At 34.1% G+C, this 13,717-nt stretch overlaps 2 long non-coding RNA genes across 3 annotated transcripts in view; both read right to left on the bottom strand.

The window, feature by feature from the left end:
* Nucleotides 1–690: 690 nt before the first annotated feature.
* LOC106166237 (uncharacterized) lies at nucleotides 691–2,446 on the bottom strand. The gene is made up of 3 exons (XR_001238774.3): nucleotides 2,299–2,446; nucleotides 1,421–1,553; nucleotides 691–877 (listed from the first exon to the last, which is right to left on the bottom strand). It is a non-coding gene; the product is annotated as an uncharacterized LOC106166237 (long non-coding RNA).
* An 8,892-nt stretch (nucleotides 2,447–11,338) lies between these two features.
* Nucleotides 11,339–13,717, bottom strand: part of LOC106168921 (uncharacterized) — a 58,412-nt gene continuing 56,033 nt past the window's right edge. Inside the window, exons 1-3 of one of the 2 annotated variants that reach the window (XR_015330955.1) lie at nucleotides 13,186–13,276; nucleotides 12,314–12,446; nucleotides 11,339–11,523 (exon numbers count right to left, since the gene is read on the bottom strand). This is a non-coding gene — a long non-coding RNA (uncharacterized LOC106168921). Of the gene's footprint in view, nucleotides 11,524–12,313; nucleotides 12,447–13,185; nucleotides 13,277–13,717 lie in introns of those variants that run through there. The other variant, XR_015330954.1, reaches the window with a different exon arrangement.

Raw genomic sequence — 13,717 nt, 5'->3', positions numbered from 1 at the left:
AACCTTGCAACCTATCATATTTTCGGTGTGTTATTTCAACAAAGTAGAATTTTCCTAAGTAAATTGAGCTGAATTTCTAAAAAAAAAAATGAAATGTTTTTGACAAAATTATTTTCCCTTTTACCTTTTGGTCTTCAATCACGAGACACTTGGGTTAATAGAGTTTAATTTGTTTGGACATCACATTAAAGAAGAAGATAAGGATGCAAGGAATATTACTGTAGTCAGTATTTATATGCCAACAATTTAACAAATGATAAAAAATTCTATATCAAATTAAATATCTGCATTTTGGAAAATTTTGGTACTCGAAATGCTTTGGCGAGTTTTCTGTTTAGCAAGATTTATCATTAATTTAAGTATTACAAGTTGTTAACGGATTTTGATCGAAAATAATTAACATCCTTCTGTCCTAGTGAATATTGGCTACTAGAATTTCATAATGGAAGTTTATCGCAGGCCATGTATTGATTCATTTTTGATAAGACTAACATGCCCACAAAACTGAACCACCTTAACTATAACTGAAGTAAATGCATTTGATTCTTACACAGCGAAAGTGATATATTTACTTTTTTCAATTATGTTTATGAAATAAAACTAGGGCCTCTAAATTTTAGTGCATTGTTCATTGGTTTAATATACGTATTATCATTCAAACGATTTCCAACAACGACAAAAGTGGTAAAATTGGAGCTTTGATAAAGTAGTAAATACAGCATATTTACTACAATCTTTATTATGACCACTTATTGTTGAACTCAAAATTCACAAAAAAATGTCCAAATACAGCAGCTTTACATTTAGCTGAATGATTAGTTTCCTGTTTTCTTCTTTATATTCAACTGGTCATGCCTACCCTCGACCTGGGGGTTTTCTGAAAACAAAAATATTGTTGTTATTAACTGTTAAAAAATAAACCATTGCATTTAACTGACCATTTACGAAAAGATATCCATTTTTTTTTCTATTTACTTATTTGATTGCACATTATATAGCTTTCATTAGATTATATCACAAGCGTGAATGGAAATATGACATGCACACATACAAGCTGGTTCTAATTTTCCTTCAACCTCCCCCTCCCTACCCCGACCTCTCTTTCTCCCTCTCTCTCCTTCTTTCTCCTTCTCTCTCTAAAACTTTACAAAACCGTTCATCTCGTATCTAAACTATTAAATTTGGGCAAACTGTATTTGTTATTAAAAGTTTTATGCTGTGGTGCTTTTTATAATCTTTTTATTCAATCTCACGATTTCTCGCAACAATATCATAGAGATTGACTTGCAAAATTTACAAATCGGCTTAGCAGTCTAAGGTTCGGACAATAACCAACATTTTTTACGTGTAACAAGTATCTGTTCTAAAAATGTATTTGTGAAAATACTGCTATGAACAATTTCATCACAACTCCGTTTACCTTGTTGTATGATCAATTGCAATACAGTAGCAGTTGGGTGCAACTCCGCCGCACCTGCAAATCCCACTGTCGGTATGACAAATATGACCACAGCAGGTGCATGTAGCACGCGCTATACCTTGTCCGGCTGTGTCTAATATCAAAATAAAAAATGCAAAATATAAAGGTGTTACTGAAAGTCTTTATGCATTTATTTCTCAATTCAAATGATAATGAAGGAAAGCAACATAGTGGAACTTAAAATTTGCGTTCTTTCCATATTTGCTTAGGAGTGGGTAATGCGTGGCACTATCCATGCCTTTGTGAACTCCAAATACATTTTTCTGGTCTCCATTGCATTCAATTTTTAGCGGTATTTGTCGGTAGTGACAAATAATCTATTTGGCTGTTTTAGCTTATTTTTGAGAGTGAAATACAAAGAGCAGACATTCCTCATAGAAGATACTAAAATGGTTTTACATATATATTGAGATATTTTCTATCTTGACAGTGTTAAGATAATTTATGGAAATACAAATTAAGGCAGAATTATACGTTTCACTTTGTGTTTCAAAAGCAAGCAAAATACCACTGTCAGTAAGCACTCACAACTGCCTATCTGCTAATTTTGAATTACTGAACATTGCACTTTATTTAGTTGGAAGCTGTAATTTATGTTTCAACAATTTTACAATCTTATTGGGTGTGATTTTGATCACGACCTCTTGTGGTCAAATTACGACATACTAATGTAACATTTAAGATTAAATTTCCCCCTAGCGGAGATAACGTCTGCCTAGATTACGATTTCAGTTCTGACGTACCCCTTTTCTTCGCTTCAGATGTTACACTTAAAGTCATTATTAAATACTTTTAATTAAATACTTTGTGTCTCTCACCTTCTATGACAACAGCAACAAAGAGCACCAAGAGCACAAGAAGAGCGCAAGACTTCATTGTCCCAAAGGAAGTTGTCGTAGCAGGAGACTGGATCAGTTCTCTACGATGAGATTTGCAACCCAAGTCGCTATTTATACGTTTCAGTGCAAGCAAATCCCTATCAATCTTCAGCAAGGAAACACAGAATAAAATTGTCATGAAATATGGTCCCAGGAAGGTTTTTTCTGTTTCCAACTTTTCCTTAATCATTTGTACACGGTGTTATGCAACAAAATCATTATCATTTGTCAAAGCGACGTCTAAAAGCAGAAGCGTTCTCTCATTTTTTTTTTCTTTTTCTCCTTCTTTTATTTCCTAACCTAAACATTTCTGCAACCATTTCCCATTTTGTCGTGGTAAAAATCCAATTTAATTACATACAAGTGATAACCAAAACTTAATTTAATTTGCATTGTTTCATTATTAAAATGTACATTCTAAAAAGGGAATCTAACTCACTAATATCGAACTGGTACGCATAAGATAAAAACACGCAAAGACCCATTTGCAATAGACCAGTCGCATTCAAATTTTTCGTACATCATCTAGAAAGAGCTGTGCATTTACCTTAAACTAAATAAAGATATTTACTTATTGTTGTTTTTAACTTTCATTTTATTTTACCGATAAGTTACAAATTTGGAATTTTAATTTTTACTATATTTTATTTCTTTTATTACTGAAAATAGAACCCTGTATATTGAGAAAATCAGATCGTGCCGTCATGCATTATCTTTAGAACACGTGATAATATTCGCAAGATTTCTAAAATATGCATAAAACTTTCAAAATTAAGATAATTCACTCCAGTTTTCCTTTTGAATTCTCTCTGTTACCAGGCAAATATTATCAGTCTTCAACAAAGACACATACGGTATACCGTCGAAATGAGATATGGTCCTTACAAGGTATTTTCTATACCAAACATTTCCTTAATCATTTTTACACAACTTAACGTAATAAAGCAATTACCATTAGTTGTAATGACAAGTATCACCTGCTTGTTCAAAGTCCTTCTTGTTTAATGCATTCCTCGAGCACATTTATATCTGCATTTCTTTTTTCTACTAGTGTACATGCTTCCTTCTATCTTTAATAGACACGGAATAATATCAAAAATAAAAACGACCCTTTTTCTTTGTTGTAATAAAACTGTCACTTACACACAATGATAATTTTACTACAGTTCATTTTTAAACATCTGCTGTTGATTGGTGAGGAGGATTCTATCTTCTGGCTAATGAATTTACCACGTACATGATAAACAAAATAGCAAATTCAATGGAAATTAGTCAATTTGTTTGGTTTAAAACAGTTAATTAACGCCTGCTAGAAATGCTAAGCAAGTGGTAACATGTAAACCAGTAATGCCTGTTCCATGGTCGGGTTGTCGGCGGCTAAACCATCTCCCCCCCACTGGGCTTGTCCAGCGAGGAGGGTGCGTGAACACTCAGCAGGACTAAAAGCAAAACCTGTCAAAGGGCGGATGGGTTAAATAATCTGGAGAAGGAACATGGGTCACCCACTCCAGTATCTGGCCCAGCAAAGGCATTTTGGCAACAAGTTTTCTTGTGGGTCGCGCCATTTTTGATCCCAAGCTAAGATAACACACGGATCAACTTAGTTGTGAACAGAGCTTTAGTTTGAAACCGATTCACTTATGTCGTCAATCTAGAAAGCTGTTAAAACAGCCAAAAACGCTCACAGGTTGCTTAACAGAGCTTATAAGTCGAATGCTTAGCTGAGAAATTTACCTGTTATACGATCAAATGGAACCACTGCTAATTGTTATCTAGAAATATTTTGTTTGGGTACTTTGAAATGTCAGAAAATAGTGTTTTTGTAACATTTTCCGATCACGCGTTACATTTGTAAGCATGCCACCATTTTGATTCAAAGTTCTGGACAGGTCCCTAGCCTAGTGATGCCGAGTAGGGTGTCAAGGAAGTGTAAAAGGAAGCGGTAGAAGATTCTCTGAATATTGAGTAAAAATTACACGACGCTGTATTTGACACACATCAAACACTGCTATAAAAGGCATGCATTTGGCAAATCGCTAATTTTCTGACTGGTAATATGTGCTTATTACTTTCAAAATATAAATAATTCACTGGGGGTTTCATTTTGAACTCCAGACGCCAATTGTATACATACTCAGATATGTAACTATTGTTTTTTTTTTTTTTTACCTCTCCTAATAATCGGATTAAAACAGATTGTTTAATTTTCTTTTGAATAATAATCAGCGTTGAAACATATTCTATATATTACAGTGAAATATGGTCCCAGCGTAATGCTCTTTGTGATTCCATAAAACAGTGCATCAAATAAAAAAGGTATTGAGTTATTTTCTTTGACGCAATACAAATGTCGTCTTCACATTATTACTTCCGTCTTAGACTATATGTAACCAGTCATTCCGGTGTACTATTATTATTATTATTATTATTATTATTATTATTATTTGAGACAGACTTTGATGGCAGCATGTTCAGATAATACATCTTTTACAAGATTTCAGAGTTAAAAATTACTCAATAAAGGTGTACTTTTATTACGCAACACATGCTAAAGCCTCACAAGATGTAAGCCGCCTGGAGCTCTTGTACACCTCACAGGTATTGCAAAGGTGTCAACTGTTCTGAGGGTAGTACGGCCTCGGCCTAGAGGTGGCGACACGGTCTTGCATGCTTCGCGGAAAACATGCCTCAGAAGAGTGGGGCAGTGGTGGAATCGAAGCAAAAACGTCACTTGGGAAGTGCATTAAAACATGTGCCAGTTGTAAGTTTCGTGCACAGGTACCGACGAAAACAGCAGGCGTTATAAATGTAAGGCTTCAAATTAGTGTGAGAATGTGAAAAAAACAGGGAAAAATACTGCAAAATGTGCTGACACGTTGACAAACTCTTTGTCAGTGTTTGACAGCATGTATCTATGTACTAGTGTATTTTTTTCCGTTTCTTCAATTGTCATTTGCATCAAATAATATTTTAATGTTATTTTTTGATATTACATGTCATTTATATATTTATCTATTTGTTTGTTTGTTCATTTTCTTTTGACATATAACATTTCATCTTTCATTTTGAATAAGAAGCAATATGTAAGAAGAGATATCCATGGTTGGGGGGGGGGGGGGGGGGGCTACAATGTACTAATAGAGGCACCTTTGTCCTTTACGACGATGATAAACCAGTCTGTAGGTATGATAGTCATTTTTTTATAATGCAGAAACTAGAACACAGATAAAATAATTATGCATGTATATATAAAGAATCAGAGTTCTATATATGCTCGCCGCTTCATTATTTTAATAGCGTCGTTCTATTTTTGTCAGAACTCCAGGTTATTAGTAAAAGCACATATAAAAAAACTGTTTATCATACTTTTTTTTAAATTTCTGCCGCAGCTGTAGAAGTGGTTTCGCTGAAAAACAGTGCATGACGCGGCTGTCCAATGAATACCGTAAAAAGTGTGGCACGTGCTAGACTACCTTGTTTGACGACTACTGCAAATCCCCGGATGGCTATAGCCCAAAACCTTGCAACCTGTCATATTTTCGGTGTGTTATTGCAACAAAGTAGAATTTTCCTAAGTAAATTGAGTTGAATTTCTAAAAAAAAAATGAAATGTTTTTGACAAAATTATTTTCCCTTTTACCTTTTGGTCTTCAATCACGAGACACTTGGGTTAATAGAGTTTAATTTGTTTGGACATCACATTAAAGAAGAAGATAAGAATGCAAGGAATATTACTGTAGTCAGTATTTATATGCCAACAATTTAACAAATGATAAAAAATTCTGTATTAAATTAAATATCTGCATTTTGGAAAATTTTGGTACTCGAAATGCTTTGGCGAGTTTTCTGTTTAGCAAGATTTATCATTAATTTAAGTATTACAAGTTGTTAACGGATTTTGATCGAAAATAATTAACATCCTTCTGTCCTAGTGAATATTGGCAACTAGAATTTCATAATGGAAGTTTATCGCAGGCCATGTATTGATTCATTTTTGATAAGACTAACATGCCCACAAAATTGAACCACCTTAACTATAACTGAAGTAAATGCATTTGATTCTTACACAGCAAAAATGACATATTTACTTTTTTCAATTATGTTTATGAAATAAAACTAGGGCCTCTAAATTTTAGTGCATTGTCCATTGGTTTAATATACGTATTATCATTCAAACGATTTCCAACAACGACAAAAGTGGTAAAATTGGAGCTTTGATAAAGTAGTAATTCCGCATATTTACTACAATCTTTATTATGACCACTTATTGTTGAACTCAAAATTCACTAAAAAAAAGTCCAAATACAGCAGCTTTTTATTTAGCTAATAGAATAGTTTCCTGTTTTCTTCCGTATGTTCAACTGGTCCTGCTTAACCTCGAGAAAGGGGTCCTCTGCAAACAAAACATATTATTATATACTGTTAAGCAATGAACCATTGCATTAGGCTGGCCATTTTCAAAACGATATCCATTTTTTATGTACTTATTTGATTGCACATTGTGTAGCTTTCATTAGATTATATCACAAAAGTGAATGGAAATAAACGCCACATATTACAATCAGAGTATAATATAACATACACACGTACAACCTGGTTCTAATTCTCCTTCAACCGCCCGCCCTCCCTACCCCGACTCTCTTTCTCCCTCTCTCTTCCACTCTCTCAAAAAATTTACAAAACCGTTCATCTCGTATCTAAAATTAACTTTGGGCAAGCTGTATTTGTTTTTAAAAAAAGTTTTATGTGGTGGCGTTTTTTATAATCTGTTAATTCACTCCCATGATTTCTCACAACGATATAAAAAAATGACTTCCAGAATTTGCAAATCGGCTAGCAGTCTAAGGTTCGGACAAAAATCAACATTTTTTTTTATGTGTAACAAGTATCTGGTCTAAAAATGTATTTGTGAAAATACTGCTATGAACAATCTCATCACAACACCTTTTTTACCTTGTTGTGTGATCAATTGCAATACAGTAGCAGTTGGGTGCAACTCCGCCGCACCTGCAACTCCCATGGTCGCTGCTACGCCTGTGACCACAGCAGGTGCATGAAGCACGCAATGCAATTTGCCCGGCTGTGTCTATATCAAAATAAAAAAAAACGAAAAATATATAACTTTTCCTTAATCATTTATACACGGTGTTACTCAAGAAAATCATTATCATTTGTCAAAGCGACGTCTAAAAGCAGAAGCACTCTCTCTCTCTCTCTTTTTTCTACATCTTTTAGTTCCTAAACTAAATACTTTTGCCACCATTACCCTTTTTATCGTGGTAGAAATCCAATCTTATTACATGCAAGTGATATCCACAACTTAAATTAATTTTCATTATTTCGTTATTTAAATTTGCATTAAAAAAATGGGAATCTACCGCAAGAAAATGCAGTAGATACTCCAGCGCAGTAGACGACTGCAACCATACTGCAAACCGCAGTAGACTACTGCAATCATACTGCAAACATGCTTCAAATCTGCTTCGATTTGGGAGCTAATTAGCATATTTGAAACATGCTTCTATCATGCTGCTAATCTACTGCATTAATGCTCCTCTCTGTACAAACCTATGTACTTTTTGGAGTAGAATTGCAGTAGGCTATGCTGCATTTCTACTGCAAATATGCTCCACACCACTACTGTGTTAATGCTTTTTTGCTACTTCGATACTACTACAATTTCATGCGGGTTAGAACTTTTTAATATCGAACTGGTACGCATAAGATAAAAGCACGCAAAGATGCATTTGCATTAAACCAGTCGTATTCAAATCTTTCGTACATCTATAAAGAGCTGTGCATTAACCTTAAACTTAATAAATAGTTTGTTAATTTAATTATTAATGTTGTTAGCCTTTATTTGGTTTTACTCATAACTTACAATTTTGGAATTTTAATTTTTTATTATATTTTATATCTTATCTTATCGAATATCGACCCCTGGTAATTGTGAAAACCATATCGTGCCGCAATGTATTATCTTTAAATCGCAAGCGAGAAAATTCACAGCTTTTCCAAAATATGTCTTAAACTTTCAAAATGAAGAAAATTCACCCCAGTTTTCCATTTGTTTTTCTCTGTTACCAAGCAAAAAATATCAGTCTTCAACAACGAAACATACAGAATAACGTCGACATGAGATATGGTCCTAGCAAGGTATTTTCTTTTCAAACATTTCCTTAATCATTATTAGACAACTCAACGTAATAAAACAATAACCATTTGTTAAAGCGTCTTTTAGTGACAAGTATCACTAGTTTCTTCAAAGCCCTTCCTTTTTAATGCAATCTACCAGCACATTTATTTTTGCACTTGTTTTTTTTTCTACAAGTGTACATGCTTCCTTTATTTTTTAATAGACACGGGACAATTTTGAAAATAAAAAGTCGACCCGTTTTTTTCGTTGTAGTAAATTGCAAATTCAATCGAAATTAGTATTTTTTTTTTGTTTACAGACAGTTAATTAACGCCTGCTATAGAGATGCTATCTGTCCTCATTACAGTATTGTGCTCCGCATCCGAGATGAAATATAGGCAATTTAGTTTCAAAATTTCAAAGAAAAGTAATTCGTTAGACCATTATAAAGCCTAAGTTCACTTTCCTTGGAATTGTCAGGAGATATGCCTTGAATCGATCACCAACGTGACAACGTCACAATTTGTGAACACGTTTTCAACTTATAAAATATTCATATTTCCACATTCCAATTACAAAATATAAATAAATTTGGAATTTATAGACAAGGTTTGAAATTTACAGTATTTTTTTTCATTTACAAAATAAAATAAAAATTCGAAATTTACAGTAAATATTGTTCTTATGTATAGACTAAGGTTTAACGTTTATTTTGCTACCTAAATCAGATACGAAACGTCGTGCAAAAGGCAAATTGTCTCTTTAAGCATTATGTGCTTAAATAGCATTACATGCATCGTGTTGTAAAGACACTTATTTTGAAACAACTGGAAACGTCTCGCAGAAATATCCTTTTAGATCGTGCTTTATGGGCATGTTATAGCTGTAACATGCACAAAGGTGTCAACGGTTATAAGAGTCGTGGGCAATACGGCCTAGTGGTTGCAACACGCTCTTGTAGGCATCGCCAAAAACAGGAGGCGGCCAAATACCGTGGCAGTGAAATTGAGGCAAACTTTTAATACGCAGAGTGGAGCACAAATCATTCCAACTGCTTATAACAGCAGCACGTGTTGAAGGAATCATAACGCTCCATGCAGTGCTACCGTCCTCGATTTTCGGTAGGTGTATGACAAAATGCCAATAAAAATGAAATAATGCAAAACATTTTGTATTGTGTGTGTACAAATTTAATCACCCTAAATCCCATGTGTTTGTTTACAAATGATGATCTCACATCTGTTCACCATTTTCACCATTTTCACCAGCGATTTTATTCTAGATGTCATATTTAACATGACTCATGGCAACTGAGTCCAATTATGGGGGAAGATGTGAGGTTTGCATTTTTAGAGTGCTTTTCCCTTTTTTAATATTTCTTTATTCATTAATTAACGGAACATTTTGTCTGGTATATAAATAGACTTCCATTTTATGAATGCTTGCATCGTTGTTGTCACAAAATGACATTGCTAATAGTTCAGAACAATGATTTCTTTTTTAAGGTAGACCTGAATTCTAAACTGAATTTTACAGGATTTGGGTCAAATAGAGAGCATTTACATCGAGAAGAGCCGAGGTCTAGCAAGGACTAGACCTAAATATGTCGGACCTACATGAAAGAAAAACCGCGTAATCCTTTAATTGTCTTTCCGCCTCTCACATGCCTCCGCGTGCGTCGTCTCTGCAGGGGCACACTAATTAAATCTCTTCTCAATTCAACCGGTCGAGGGACGACGCGTGGGGAGCCGTATGAGAGGCGGAGAGACCATTAAATAGTCCGTTTCTTCAAGTGTCATTTGCATCAAATTATCTTATAATATTATTTCTTAATATCATATGTAGTTAGAAGAGAAACCCTTGGTTAGGGGGAAGCTAATACTTAAAACAGGGGCGGATTTAGTCAGTCTTCTTGGTCTTTCGGAAAAAAGGTCAGATTTTCAAGTTTAGATTGACGGGTATCTATTTTTCTGTCAGTAGACGGTCAAAAATGTAGGATGGACCAACAAAAATAATTTAGAAGACTTTCAGAAAATATCTCTGGATCCTCCTCTTCTACAATGTAACAATGGAAGCCCCTGCGTATTTTACGACGATGATAAACCAGTCTGTTGGTATGTGAATCAGTTTATCAAATTTAATGCAGAAGCAAGAACACAGATAAAAATAAATATGCACGTATATATGAAGAATCAGACTACTAAATATGATAAATATGCTTCATATTTTTTAATATTATCATTATAGTTTTGTCAGAATTCCGGGTGATATCTTATGTCACTTATATAAGCAAGATATCTCCCTTATTTCAGTAACACAAATTGTTTTAAAAAATGTCATCGAAAATACTTCACATCTTTTGGTCCTAGCAAATATTTGCGATTATAATTTCATTAAGTAAGTGTATCGTAGGCTAATTATTTATTTATCACTCGAACACACGCACGCATGCACACCATGGCTCACTCTTTTTAGCTTTGGTCATTAAACTTATGCCTTTCGGCAAACGGTAATTGTTATGAAAAAAAATGTTTTTATTTTTTTTTCTGCGGAGCCAGTAGCCATTGTTTTAATGATACATAAATACATTTTTAATAAATATCAAAACAATGGCCCCAAAAAATTTGATATGACTAACCTGTGCACAAAATTGCCCCACCATAACTACATCTGAGGGTAATATATATGCATTCCGTTTTAATAAAGCGAACTTGATGAATTTACTTTTTCATCCATTTTTACGAAATAAATGATAGAGCCTCTAATATTAATGCTAATGACCCATTGGCTTAATACACATATTAAGCATTCAATCGATTTCCAACAACGACAAAGGCAGTAAAATTAGAGCTTTGACAATGCAGTAAATACAGCGTATTTACTACATTCTTTATTATGACCATTTATTGTTGAACTCAAAATTCACAAAAAAAAGTATAATACAGCAGCTTTACATTTAGCTGAGTGAGAAGTTTCCTGTTTTCTTCCGTATTTTCACTGGTTATGGAGTCGCTGGAGAAGGGGGTCCTCTGAAAACAACAACAACAAAAAAAAAAAAAACTTTAATGTATACCGCTATATAATGAACATTGTATTGAAGACTGGGTTCCCATGCCTAGATCAATCTAACCGGATCGATCCATCTCCAAGGGTTTTGTCGCTGAATTGCGCTTAGCTTAAACGACTTATGTCTGGCACGCCTACTGAAGCCGCTAAACGATAGTAAATTACCCTCTAACAGCTCCAGTGGGCATGTGAGACACCTAAGCCACCTAAGTTGATAGGTTGATCCAAAGTTAGTACGATAGCCTCTGGGGATGATCTCTAACTGATTATTTACAACACGATATTCATTTTTTCTATATACTTATTTGAATGCACATTAGTTTGAAACCAATTTTTTCTATATACTTATTTGAATGCACATTAATGAAACCAATAGTTTGCATTAGATAAATTCACAAAAGTGAAAGGAGATAAACACCACATATGAGTATCAGAGTATATAACATACAGCACTCCCCATCCCTCCCGCAATTTCTCTCTCTCTCTAAATGATTTAAAAGACCGTGTATCTTGTTCTTTTTTGGTCTATAAACTACTAACTTTGGGCAAAATGTATTAGTTATTAAAAAGGTTATATGTGGTGGTGCTTTTATCAGCCATTAATTCATTCTCATAATTTCTCACAATATTATTACCAAATTGACTTGCTGAAGTTACTAAAAATCAACATATTTTCAAGTGTAACAAGTATCTGGTCTAAAAATGTATTTGTGAAAATACTGCTATGAACAATTTCATCACAACACCGTTTACCTTGTTGTGTAATCAATTGCAATACAGTAGCAGTTGGGTGCAACTCCGCCGCACCTGCAAGTCCCACTGTCGGTATGACATATCTGGCCACAGCAGGTGCATGTAGCACGCGCTATACCTTGTCCGGCTGTGTCTAATATCAAAATAAAAAATGCAAAATATAAAAGTGTTACTGAAAGTCCATATGCATTTATTTTAAGCGTAATTTCTCAATTCAAATGTTAATGAAGGAAAGCAACATAGTGGAACTTAAAATTTGCGTTCTTTCCAAATTTGCTTAGGAGTGGGTAATGCGTGGCACTATCCATGCCTTTGTGAACTACAAATACATTTTTCTGGTCTCCATTCCATTCAATTTCTTACCGGTATTTGTCGGTAGTGACAAATAATCTTTTTGGCTGTTTTAGCTTATTTTTGAAAGTGAAAAAAAAAAGAACAGACATTCCTTATAGAAGATACTAAAATGGTTTTGCATATATATTGAGCTATTTTCTATCTTGACAGTGTCAAGATAATTTATGGAAATACAAATTAAGGCAGAATTAAACGTTTCACTTTGTGTTTCAAAGGGATGCAAAATACCACTGTCAGTAAGCACTCACAACTGCCTATCTGCTAATTTAAATTACTGAACACTGCACTTTATTTAGTTGGATGCTGTAATTTATGTATATCTTATTGGGTGTGATTTTGATCACGAACTCTTTTGGTCAAATTAGGACATACTAATGTAACATTTAAATTTCCCCCTAGCGGAGATAACGTCTGCCTAGATTACGATCTCAGTTCTGACGTACCCCTTTTCTTCGCTTCAGATTTTACACTTCAAGTCATTATTAAATACTTTTAATTAAATACTTTGTGTCTCTCACCTTCTATGACAACAGCAACAAAGAGCAAAAAGAGCACAAGAAGAGCGCACGACTTCATCGTTCCAATGGAAGTTGTCGTAGCAGGAGACTGGATCAGTTCTCTACGATGAGATGTGCAACCCAAGCCGCTATTTATACGTTTCAGTGCAAGCAAATCCCTATCAATCTTCATTAAGGAAACACAGAATAAAATTGTCATGAAATATGGACCCAGGAAGGTATTTTCTGTTTCCAACTTTTCCTCAATCATTTGTACACGGTGTTATGCAACAAAACCATTATCATTTGTCAAAGCAACGTCTAAAAGCAGAAGCGCTCTCTCATTTTTCAACCTAAACAATTTTGTCACCATTACCCTTTTTGTCGTGGTAATATTCCAATTTGTTTTACATACAAGTGATAACCTCAACTTAATTTAATATGCATAGTTTCATTATTTTAATTAAATTTTACTCTCTGACATCGAACTAATAAGATAAAGGCAAGCAAAGATGTATTTGTAATAGACCAGACGTATTCACATCTTTCGTAC

Source organism: Lingula anatina, chromosome 8, assembly GCF_051362555.1.
Source record: "Lingula anatina isolate TDL-2025a chromosome 8, LinAna3.0, whole genome shotgun sequence".
NCBI lineage: Eukaryota > Metazoa > Brachiopoda > Lingulata > Lingulida > Lingulidae > Lingula > Lingula anatina.
The sequence above is the reverse complement of the archived record's forward strand: the minus strand, read 5'-3'. Positions and strand labels throughout refer to the sequence as shown.